Consider the following 12,996-nt stretch of genomic DNA (forward strand, 5'->3'; position numbering starts at 1 on the left):
CTTACCAGTGCAGCAAGGGACATTTGCTACTGCACTGTCAGAGGAGGTTCGGACTTGTTACAGGGAAACATTTATTTACCAAGAAGCTGGTCAAACCCTGGAACAGGCTTCCTGGGGAGGTGGCCGAAGGCCCATGTCTGTCAGTGTTTGAGAGGCATTTGAAGAATGCCATTAATACCATGCTTTAACTTTTGGTCAGTCATGAAGTGATTGGGTACTTGGACTACGTAATCATTGTAGGTTCCTTCCAGCTGAACTATACTATTCTAGACTAGTCTGTCTACCAGTCTAGTCTAGTCTGTTCTGTTCTATTCTATTCTAATATTTCTTGTGATACCTGCAGAGTTTGCTACAAGCTGTGGTACATCATATTCCTGAAAGCTGGATCTTTTGCAGTGTTATGGAGCAGGTACTTGCAGAACTCACATTGTCATAGAGGACTAGGTTTAATGTCCTCTAGGCTGGAACATATGTCATAATGTCAGCTGGCTGGGCATAGAGGAGAGCATAATATGCATTCAGTGAATTAAAAAGCATACCTGGACAGAAAAAAAAAAATTCTAGTTAGTTACTAACCCCTCATCTTATGTCACAATGACTGGGCAAGAAGTTGCTGTCTTTGGGCTCTGTCCTTGAGGTGTCTCATTGGAGAAAACAGTGAATTTTGTTTAAAAATGTACATATTTTCTTAATGCTGCTAAGAGATTGATTCTCCCCAAGTTTAGAACATTTCTTGAGTGTTTCTAATGAAAGTCTTTGTTCTCCTGGTCCTTTGTCCTACAGATCTTCCTGATAATTACAGCAGAAAAACCTCCATAGCTTTCCTGTGTCATCTCCCAGTAAAAATGCCCAATGAAATAGTTTCCTTACCTCACCAGTGAATTTTTTAGCTATATCAGTAAATCAAATTTACTGATCATAAAAGTCTTTCATCTTTCCTGCTGTCCTTGTCCTAGGGTTTTCTTTATCCTGCCTGCATAGCAGTTGAAGGCAAAAGTTGCAGTAAGTAGCTCTGCAGGGGGCTGAGGGGCAAGGAGAGATGGCAGGTCATCTGTATTCAGGATGTCCCCACAAGCCAGTAACCACAGCTGGTTTGGCAAGAGAACACATTAATACCTTGCCCATGACATGCCAGAGGCCGTTAGTGCTTGCATGAGAGTCTGGAGAGGGACAAGAAGTAGTTTTGTCTGGACCAAGCCGTCCTCCAGACACTATTTCCACCCCAGTGCCAATGCCACAGCATCCCCTCGTGAGGCAAGGACAGATGGGAGAGACAGCAATCTCTATCTTCATCCTCATCCACCCGCACCTGCATTGTCTTGCAGTGCTGAGGCCAAAGTGGCCTCCTGCAACACCAGTGCTGCCCCATGAACCCAGTGTATTTCACTGCTGAACCTCCCTTTCTGCAAAGGTGGTGGGGAGACATGGCTCAGTCCTGTTGCAGAAGCAGCGGAAGCAGCACAGCAAGGGACTGCCACCAGCTCAGGGGCAGATGTGCAAGCTGAGCAGCCTGTGTGGGTTTTCCCCCTTCCAGTTTCTTGTTTTCTTTCACTGCTACATTTTCCTTCCCCTGCAGTACTAAGTGCCAGCAGTGACCACTCAAATCCCATTTGCAGATATGGCTGCTCAGCTGTGTTCTTAATTTTTATCAGAGGCAAATTGTTTCCCCGCAGGTATTCATGAGCAAAAACTGTGCTTTTCATTCTGTGACTGTAGTGATGACATTAAAGACATTTCGATGCCTTTTTTAAAAGGTTGTGCCTTTCGAATGAATAGAAATGTTTATATATTCTATCTGCTTTAAATTTCTTGAAAGGGAAAAGAAAAAGATATCACTGTTTTGCTTTGTCTTCTTTTTTCTAATTAGAGTGGAATTGCTATGTAACAACGAGAGTGTTTGTTGCTACAACTAGTAGTTTGAAATACTGAAGATGACTATATAGTATTTTTGACAGTAAGATTTTTTTTTTCCTTCTTACTGCAATAGGGCAAAAGCTATTGCAAATCAGTACATTTCTAGGGAAGTCAGTGGAACCAGGAAAATTCCAACTAAAATTTTGACTATAGTGTACAATAATTCTTGTGGACTGTGGTGATGCATCCCCTGGCTTCAAGTTCACATGAAATATCGATCATGCTCGATTAACTGAGGGCAGACTCCTCAATAAAGTTTTCTCTTGTGTTCAGACTATCCGTGAGATTGAAGCTCTTGGCATTGTCTGGACTGTTAGTTCAAGTGATCATCTGCAAAATAATTGGGTTTTGATGGGCTTTCTTGTTGACCTCACCCAGTGGATGCATGGCACATCTTAGAATCAGCTTAAAGGGCAGAACTTGTGGCACTATTTGATACTCCTGTAGTTTCTGGACACATGGATGAATGTTTTAAACTGTGGCAAGTCCAGCATGTTTGTTCATCTGCCCTTCTGTATACATTCCTCGACTTTCAAACCAGTCTCTCATGTATTAGCAATGTCTGATTATAGGAATATCTATCACTGCTAATACAAAATAATAGCTTCTGGTGTGGTGCCTCAAGCTATTAATCTAACTGGAGCTGCGTGGAATGCAGTAGGCTGCTTTTGTGCTACACATGGGGATGGGGGGGCAAGAGGGATGGGGAAATGAACAATTCTTGTTCCTTCATATAAGCATTGTACAAGGTGCATTGTTCTTCAACAATGTGTTTGCGGATATCCTCAAATCAAACCCCACTTCGACACAGCATCTGTAGTTAAACCTAAGGTGCCTCAGATCCAGCCTACAGGGTTTTACCAAAAATTTAGCAGCAGATTACAAGCTTTAGGCTCCTTTCTGTTTAGCAGAACTCTTTGAAAATACAGACGTCAGTTAAAGGTGTGTCCCCCTCAGGAAGGGCATGGGGTGGTATGAGATGGGCAGCCCTTAACTGTGGTGCTGCAAGCAGAACCTGAGGACTAGTGCTGGGTGAGAGCGTCCCAGTCTACACTAATTTTTCATTCACAGTTGTCTGCTAAGCGGCAGCTCTGGCGTTTGTTCTTTCACCTGTGATGATCATTATATCTTAAGCAAATCAAGGCATAATGTTGTCGTAGGGCAGGTGTTTATACCAGGTGGATAGAGGGAGTCCTGACCTCTCTCAAGAATCAAAAGAAGAGTTGTATCAAAGAAAGGATAAGAGGAGATACTGGGTAGATGCTGTCCTAGCCAAATCTGAAGTGTGCATGGCTGCTGCTCTGCAAGATGCTAAGTTGCACATTGTGCTGGCCAGAGCAAGCGGGGCAGCTAATGCACTCAGCCTCTTGGCTAAATCAGTGTCTGAGTGACACACAGTCTCTCTGTATGATGCTGCTTGTGTAACTATTCTAGTCTACACTGGCACTTTCCAAGTACCTGTTCTCTGCTTTCGTTGCCTTGATGATAGCCATGGTCTTAAAAAATAATTATTTATTTGCCCTAAATTAAAAAACAACCACCCACCCACCCACCCAAAAGGAAATTCATGCTTTAGCAGCATCAAGGTTAGAAACTTGTAATACTTCCATCACTCCATGCATGAAAGGTCCTGAGAATCATAACCTATTGAAGCCCACAAAACCCTTGTGAGGTAAGTACTGTCATTTTTATTCACTTTTTTTCAAAAATATTAAAGCCCAGGTCATGCGAGAAGTCAGTGAGAAATCTGGGAACAGAACACTACAGTTCTGAGAGAGAATATTCTCCCCTTCACTTTGAGTCTCTAAAGCCTGAAGAAATTAAATGTCATGGATCCTCTTTATCAGCTCCTGTATGAGGATGATAAACAGCACTGTCAGTGTTCTGGATAAACCCCTTTAAACCTATTAGCCGAGTCATCTCTGCTGGCAACAACTCCAGTAAAATTCCAGTTAACAATAAACATTCCCCCATGCTGAGCAATGGAAAATCCAATAACGGTTTGGCTGAATCCATGCTGAGTACAGAAAATGGAATTAATCAGAAAAGTGAATGTGCCTCAAAGAACAGTAACTCACCTGGATATTTTTCAAGCTTTTAATGAATGTCATTCTAGCCTAGGTGAGGACAGGAAAGATTATGACTATGCATAAATCTGGATGTGTATTTCTAAAGTTTATGAAATCCATAATTTTTTGTTTCCCAAGACATTTTAGAGTACAATTGATCATGCAAGGAGTTTAACAAGATGAGAGTGTGACTGTTCTGGCATTTGATGTTAGCTAGCTTACACAGGAGAATCTTTTTCGCTTCTTAGGATTCATGCTGAGAGCAATGACTTTTCTTTTAAAGTGCTTATCATGCTAATTATTGACATTACTTGGTTATATTGTAAATAATAACAAGGCATAAGACAAATACATCTTGGTCGTACTGATGTTTAAGTTTTCATTCTACCTATGTAAAGGTGTAAGAAAGCAGGGCATAGTTTCAAATAAACAGACTCAAGAAGTTGAGAATAGTCAGATTCATATATAGTCCGCTTGTGACTTCCACAATGGCCTCTAGTTTACTGGAAAATCATATGAAACTCCTCAGATCTAACTATTCCTGAATTCTGGGAAATGGGATCTCAATCCAGATTTATTGCCTTAAAATGGCCTTGTTCAATATTCTGAAAAGTGAGGTATATAGCTATCCGTGTGTAGATAGGTAAGTATAAAGTTGCTCTTCATTTAGATTTTGGCACTTTCATCTTCTGTCTAAACTGTTGTTTCATAACCTTGAGAACATTCTTTGGGATTCACCTGTGCCAGTGTAGTCTTCTGGGATGTTCGAATAAGAGCGTGATTTCAACATCAAGTCTTTCAAAGTGCTTAATTGCCCAAATTTCAATTTTGGAGATGTCTGTGTTTCATTCTAGAGTTTTACATCTATATTTATGATACATATTTTCACATCTCTTTTTTCATGAACCTTTTCTTAACCCTCTGTAACTACCCATTAACCCAAAAGACTCCTGGCTCAGGCTGAGAAACCCTCCTTTGTGCAGACAGGCTGTGCCAAATGGGATGGACACAGCTTCTGAGGAATTCATTTCTTGTCCACCAGCCAGTGAATGTTAGGCATGGTAACCACCGTTGTTCTTCCTTTGTCACCACCAGCCATCAAACCTCAGCTGCATCACATCAGGAGACCCCTTCACAGATCAGGAGAGTATTTCCCAACCTTCTGCAAGAAATCAGAGGACTATCCTGTGAGATGTAAGCTGCTTGACCAGAGGGGAAGGATGAAGAAGATCCAACATATTGCCCAGAGCTGGAATAGGAAATAGCTGAAGAGATAAAGAGGCATCTTCTGGAATGACGCTCCTCACAGGCAGATAGAGGACATTGTGTAAGCATTGCACAGGCCATGCTAAATTGTACAGCAGCTGCAATTCCAGAAAAAAGCAAGTGTATGATTTAGCTAAACAATATAATGGACATTTTGTTAGAAATGTTCGCAATAGCCGCCTTATTATTGCAGCATATGCTGACTTAGTAGTAAAATATTGGGCTCTGACCTTAAAAGAAGTAATTGTATACCACAGTCTCCTGTCAAATTAAGGAAGCCAATGCTTTCCTAGATTTTTGGACTCCTTATGGTGTTCTCAAGGTGACCTTCAGCCTACCACAGGGGAGACAACTCCTGTTTCAGACAGCATGGGAAAGTATTTTTACCTAAGTATAGTGATAATAAATGTCCTTCTGTCATAGTGTGTGATAGGTGTGATGAAAGTAGGAGGCTGGAGTACAGGGTCGTCTCACTTTACTCATTGGAAAAAGAAGACATCGCACAGAGTCAAAATTATTCTTTGAACAAACTCTGGTGAACAATAAATATCACAGATTGTCTTTTGTGGCATTAATTTAGTTGAGTTTGATTTCATGTGTTCTTTTGGTGCCCAGAGTGTCCCATGGGCCTGAGTTTCACAGCTGAGCATGCCTCCTCTGAAGTTCCTCTTTACACTGTGAGAAACGGTGGTGAACAACTCTATGCTCTTTCTCCAGGTCCCTGATGACATACCACCTCAGCTGTCACTTGCCAGGCCTCTGTCCCATTTGTAGTCTCCTCACAAAGAACCCTACTCTACTTTTTATCTTCCTTGCTGCTATTCTCTGTATCTTTTTTTTTTTTTCTTAATATCTTTCTGAAAGAAGGGGATGAGCACTGCATACAGTGCTCAAGGTGCAGGTATACCAGAAATTTATAAAATAATGTAACGACACTCTGCTTTATATTCCACACCTTTCTAAATACTGTTTTAAAGTTGTTCTTTCCTTTTTGAACCTCCTTGAGCACTGAGTAGTAGTTTCTGTAGAATTATATATAATAAATCCTAATTAATTTACAGCCCAAATGCACATATGGATCTGGGGAGTTGGGCTTGCCTTTCCCTATATGCATTGTTCTGCACTTACTGAATTGGTGGTTTTGCCAATGATACTACAGTAAGCTGCTGCTGCAGCTTTTTTTTTTTTTTTTTTTTTTTTTTTTTATGTTACATCCTTTGTTTCTGTTCCCTGCTTGTTTTCTTCTTCCATTGACACCTTTTCCAAACCACCTTTTCTGGATAAGCAAGTTGAATAGCAGAGAAGACAATTCTCCTTTACTACAAAGGCTGATGATTTCATCCCACTGTTTTTTTTTTTTATCTTTCCCCCATCGTTAACCAGTTATCCACCCACCTTAAGATTGTATGCTATGATCTCCTTTCAGTCCATGATGGCTGAGTAGTTTTGACAGCCTTTGGAGCAGGACCTTGTCAAAATGGAGAACTGCAAACCATTATTGGCTCCTCCAAGGAAGTCTCAAAGATATGTGAGCCAATATTTCTTCTATAAAAACTCGGCTGATCCCTTTCTGCTGTAAGTATCCCTGCTACCTACCAGTTTTATTATTTATATTTTCTAAAAGTTCACTCACTGTGCATTCACATTGCGTTATACACTACAGGTTTGTAACTATGTCCAACAGCAAAACTGCACCAGCCAGTGTACGTAGCAGTGCTAGGTGACAGTCACTGTTAAAGTCACGGCTGATTGTTGCGTGAAAAGAGCCAGGGTGTTTTTCCAGTGTTACAGATGTCCCTTGCTCCCTTGGAGAGGATCACTGCAACTCAGGGTGCACTCGCCCTGGGGTCTGACATCTCCACTACCTAAGTGCTCTGATGTCACCTTGTTTCACATTGGGTTTTTTTTCTGTTTTACCTTGTGCTTTATGTTTATGGTGTTGACCTTCACCACCATCAGAACTGGTGACTCCAGCAGCTGGGCTGGGTCACTGCCTAAACGAAATGCAAAGAGAAATGTCCTGTAAAGCCTCCTGCTTATGAAATGTGATTTACATCTAGGAATTCCCTGAGAACTGTATTTTGCCTGTAGAATACCCTGAAATGTTTTACACAAATAGGCTGTAGAGAAATGCAAAATTATACTATCCTTCCAAATGCATTTTCTGTCTGTGTCATTTCCTTTCCTTTAGGACAACTTTGGTTAATGCTTTACCAAAGACATCCCACCTGACTGTTCTCTGGACAAGTGGACAGCACTGGGTCACTTGCAGAAGCTAAAAGGGGAACTTCTCTTTTTTTTTTTTTTTTTTTTTTCTTTTCATTATTACCAATAGTTTATTGGGATTGTTGGTTTTGTGTCACTAGCATCTCACAGACGCAGTGATTTTTGTCTTTACTCTCCTGGCCCACACTCTCTCCTTTGCCGTGAAGCAGAGATAATTTGCCGTCTTGAATTTGCCGGTGTGTAGTCAAGGTACAGGGAAATGTAATGTCCTGCCTGTGGTGTCATGGGGAGCATGTATGGCTCCTACAAACTAAATGTAGTTCTGATCAGGTTCCTCTTAGCTCTCACTTTTCTCCAGCCAAGTGTGCTGTGCTGAGTTGCTATTAGAGTCCCCTCTAGAAAGTGCCTTGTTCACCCAAGTAGTTCAGAGAGTTTTTATTTTTTATTTCTCCTGGAGCTGGGGAAGGTGAAGAATGCCGGCAGATATTCATTGGTATTGGAAACGTATCTCAGGATGTCTCTTCCCTCTTTCAAAGCCTGGGGCTTTTGGCCTAAATGAAATACTGCAAAGTAGGGGAGAGGGGATTTGTGCAGACTGCTCCTTGTAGATACCAGATGATTCACAAAAATAATTCCTATGCAAAACTGGTTGTGCTGATGGCATCCAGCCTGATGAGCAGAGCTGTATGGTGGAGTGGATGGGCTCCTCCTCTCAGTCCAACCCTGACATCTAGTGTACACCAAAGGGAAATTTTCAAGTTCAGAAGTTCAAAAATGAAATCTGTTTTATTTGGGGGAGGTCTGGCTTTGCAGTGCACTCAACCTTTCTCTGCATTGATGATTTCTGAGATAACCACTTGCTGCAAGCATAGAAACAAGTCTGAGTAATCTGTCCCTCTTGGAAAGTCTTATGATCTCAGACTTAGGACACCATTTAGACTTGCTATTCATTACTCATTGCAACTATCAACACTTGCAAATTTAGCCTTTTTTCTGTTTAGACCATTTGGGAACTGAATCTTTGCTCTAATTACTGGATCACTTTGATACAGCAAGAAAGTTTGGTGCTCTGTTATTTGAAAGGGTTTTTTTCATTATTTTTTTAGGAAAAGATTGAAGTCTGAATTAAAAATCTACATGTTAAAATCCACAGTGAATGAGGCGTAGAGAGGCTCTTCCTTATATTTTGTATATTTCTATGTCTACACAAACAGAGATTGGAAAGGAAGATTGGCTCCAGGGGCAATTGCAGCAGCCAGAGCAGAGATGGAGGAGGGAGGAGGAGTTGTGGATCAGCAGCTCAAATGGACCCTTCCAGTTCTTTAGGTCATGAGGCAGACATCTGGGTTCATAAAGCAAATTTGATTCTGGACCAGCCATGTCCCTACTTCCTTTCTCCTTCTTATTGATGCCTGTTGCTCACTTCTGTTGTGCAGGTACCTGGCCAGCATGAGTCCTTCTGGCTGATCCCCCACTATCCTTGTACATGTATTCCTCCCTTTACCCCAGACTTTTCTCCTGATCTTTCACAGACCTGCTAAGTATCACCTAGCAGCTCCCTTGGTATGGATCCTGGGCTACAGTCACAGAACAGCTGAGGCTGGATGATGCCTCTGGAGTTGGCAAGTCTAAAGAGGATCCACTGAAGCAGGTTACTCAGGGCTATGTCCAGTTTGGGTTTGAAAAACTCCAAGGATGGAGACCCCTACAACCTTTCTAGGCTATCTATGCCAGTGCTCAGTAGTAAAAGCTTTTCTTACTTGTGGCATTTCATGTATTTCGGTTTGTGCCCACTGCCTCTTGTCCTGGCAGTGGGTACCACTGGGAAGAGCCTGGCTCCCTTTTTACTCCCTCCTATCAGATCATTATATAAATTAATAAGATACCTTTACTTTCTCTTCTCTAGGCAAAACAGAATGTGGAAAACCAAACCTGGGATAGGTATAACTTTGTCTCAGACCCTAAGACCACCCGGGGGCCTAAAACATGCTTTGAAGGTTGGAAAAGACTAAACAGCTTGGAAAAAGCAAAGTTCACAGCAGTGTGTCTCACAGCTATAAATAGGTAGCTTGCATTTTACAGGATCATCACACCTGTAAGAATAAGCAGAAATGGTCAATCAAAACCAGTTCTTTTATTTCTTGAATGTGCTCTCCAATTTTGCTGCTGCTTGTCCATCTGTCCAGTCTGTGTCTTTTCAGGATTCTTCAGGATGCTGGGTGTGAGGTTGGATTAAGCTTCCCTTCACAGCTCCTGGGTCTGACAGACTGACATGGGTTCCTCCTGCAGGACCAGGAGACAGTGTTGTGGAGTAGAAACTGGTTTTTAATGTTCATTCTTTCAATTTGTAGAAGAATTCCATAATACTGCTGTTTCTGTTTGTGCCACCTGACTCTAAGAGGCCCATGGCTTTTTTGGGGGACATAAGGAACAGAATAATATGTATTTATGAGCTTATCTAAATACAAGTGAGAAGCCAAAATTCCTAATGTGCTTCACTGACACGCATTTTCGTTATTTGCTTGTAGATGCAATTGCTGGGCAGTCTGTCTGCATACAGGAATACTGTAAGGTCATGCGTACAAAATCTAATCTCAAAAGGTAGGAATGGCATAGGACATGCAGGAAGATAATCTGTTATGGTATCTAAACACATCTATTAATTTATGTGGTCAAAGCATTATACAATTATCAATTTATTACGCAGTAAGACAAGATTTCAATGAGACAGAATTTTGGTGTGTTGCTAAACTCAATGCATGCAAACGCTGCTTTATCTGTGAATATAGTGTGAGTTAGTGATAGCATCATGAATGTTGCTTTGGACTTGTTTCTGCTGCAGTTTAGCTGGGCAAATCACTTAACCTATGGACCTCATGTTTAGCACTACAAAAACGCTCATCACATCCCCTTCAGATTGCTTTCTGCAGTCCTTAGGTGAAAGCTGCTGAAGTGCAAGGCCATTAAATCCTTTTGTCCTAATTCTGTTTTAAGTGGAGGCTTGTTCCTTAGTTTTTAGGTAGAGGTTAATTGAGAATTTGCTCCAAAAATATTAGCCATTAATAACCTCCTGACTGCAGTCAGTCTTTTATTTACTGACTGAAACAGCACTTCATTGCCCTGGAGGCCTGGGACGGGTTGTCCTGCCCAGACTTCTAGGGTGAGATGAAGTTCCAGCTAAATACCTGAATGCAAGCCAGCTACTAAGCCCCTAAAGCAGTCAATGCTGATGCACAGACAATGTACACGACCGACCGGTCTGGAGCATCCCAGTCTTAAAAGTGCTACAGAAAGGCTTAGCCTGTTCCTGTGCTTTCTTTTCTGATTTTGCTGTTATGGCCATGAGGGACCTTCAGGTACACAGGGTACGACAACATTTCTGCCCCAGAGCACACCAACTCCAGCCATTTGCCTAGGAGAGCAATTTGTGCACTTTTAGCACTATCTGGTCTTAAAGGGAGAGTTCAGAGCCTGAACAATGATAAATAAACCCAATAAACCACATTCACACCACTGTACAGTCCACACAGGATTCTGCAACACTAAAGGCTTTGTTTTGGGTAAGGGGCAGTGTTTATCTGATGTGAAAAAAAATCTTACCTTATTCCCAAATAAAGTAATATTTAACACTTTCACTGAGTGCAATGAGGCAGGTGAAAGCTTTGAGAAACGATTCATCGCACTGCTTACCAGGAACATTGCGAAAACTCCTATTTACTTAATTGATCAAGTGAAAAATTACTTTTTAGTCCTTCACGTTGCTCCTGGGTGGGAAAACAGTAAATGCTGAATTACCAGGCTATGAATATGCGATTTTAAATGAACTGCAGCAAATGATGTATGTTGCGGCATTTTTATGGCTGGGCTTCAAGTTGATCTATGCAGGGATGGTAAATAAGGCTTCTGCGCCTTCAGAGATGTCACTGGGACCATAACTCCTCTTTGGTGAAGAACACATAGTTCTAGGCTTAAAGGGTGCTTTCTTCCCACCACCCACTACGCCACCCCCACCCCCCCCTTAAGCTGTGTCAGCATTCGCCAGGCTTGGAAACAAATCCTCTTCAGACCAGTGAAGACAGTCACATCCCATTTGTGTTCCTGTCTTGTGTTGTTAAGGGCCTTCGTGCCTAAACAAGTGCATTTTCGTGGCTAATCCACTGCTGACATTCATCTTTTCAGACATGCTCTCACTTCTGCTGTCTTGTGCGCTGAAAATATTCACCAGCTTCACTGGTAAAGCACGACTTGAATCACACGTATTTCTTGTCATATACTTTACTGTGTACCTTACCTGAATATTGTTATATGAACTATTGATTGATTATCTTTTAAATATTATCTTCTCACTGATAGATTAACAGCACACAAAAAAAGTACATCTCCAAGGTATCAGGCATCCCATTAATAATAGAGCTGGGCTTTTGTACACTTTCATACATGAATATTTATTATAAGCTTGTTGTTGATTACATCTTGAGGCTAAGTATCTCAGAATGCACTGTGTTCTCATGAAAGATGCTGGGTCAGTCGCTGTGGCAAATGGAGTCCAAACCGGTGTGCTCCTCGGCTGTCTGCTTAAGGGTGTTAAAAAGATAACTAAATTCAGTCTGCCAGGCTAGATCATCTTGAACCTCTCTGCTGAGATCCCTAAGGGTCTGGCCGGCAGCACTTCTCCGTCTAGTGCACAGAGCTATTAAGGCAAGCACAAAACTACCCAGTTCTACCTATTTTGTATAATAGTCTACAAATACCTGTCTCGGTTTGTACAAATACTGAAGGCTGTAGCTGGCTGTGGAAACAATTCTTAATTGAATCAATGAGGTAAATTATTTAAAAAGAAGTGTGGTGCTCTTCCACCTTGCGGTATGCGTATGCCGTTGAGTAGCACTATTCCTTTTAGTCAATTTTTACTTTCCCACTGTGATTTTTAATTTTTACAGCCCCTCCTAACTGACAACCTAGGGCTCAGTTTAAAAAAAGAAAAAATGTGGAGTAAAAGGATAACTATCCAACTAGTTTATCTTTCACCAGCCCAGGAACAAAAACTTTGAAAGATTAAAAAAAACCAGTCAATAGCCTACACTGGTGTCACAGGCAGGCGTTGCACTTCCCGTAGTTTCTCTTCTGAGAGCTCTGCCCTCCGTCCTGTTTGATGTGTCAATGCTGACAGCCCTTAGCTGTAAGTTTTCATTCTATGGTAAATCTACCCTTTCCTCCTCACAAACACAAGTCATGAGCAGATACAGGCAGAAGTGTTTACTCTGTGTTTCAGGGACTCTAAGGTCGATTCCTACCCTCCCACCCTCTCCATCTATCCCATCAGTTCTGCACGTGGGGATTTTCACTGCAGTCAGAGTTATTCCAGCAGAGGAATGCTGGACAAATGAAGTGAAATGTCAGAAGAAAAATATAATTTGAATCATTAGTTGAACTTCTACTGCTCTGTGCTACCAACCTCTCTGGCATCTAGTGCCAGGTACACTGGATTGGTGGTGTCTTTTATGTTAACCCTTATCACCGT

This window comes from Falco naumanni, chromosome 4 (genome assembly GCF_017639655.2).
Source record: "Falco naumanni isolate bFalNau1 chromosome 4, bFalNau1.pat, whole genome shotgun sequence".
NCBI lineage: Eukaryota > Metazoa > Chordata > Aves > Falconiformes > Falconidae > Falco > Falco naumanni.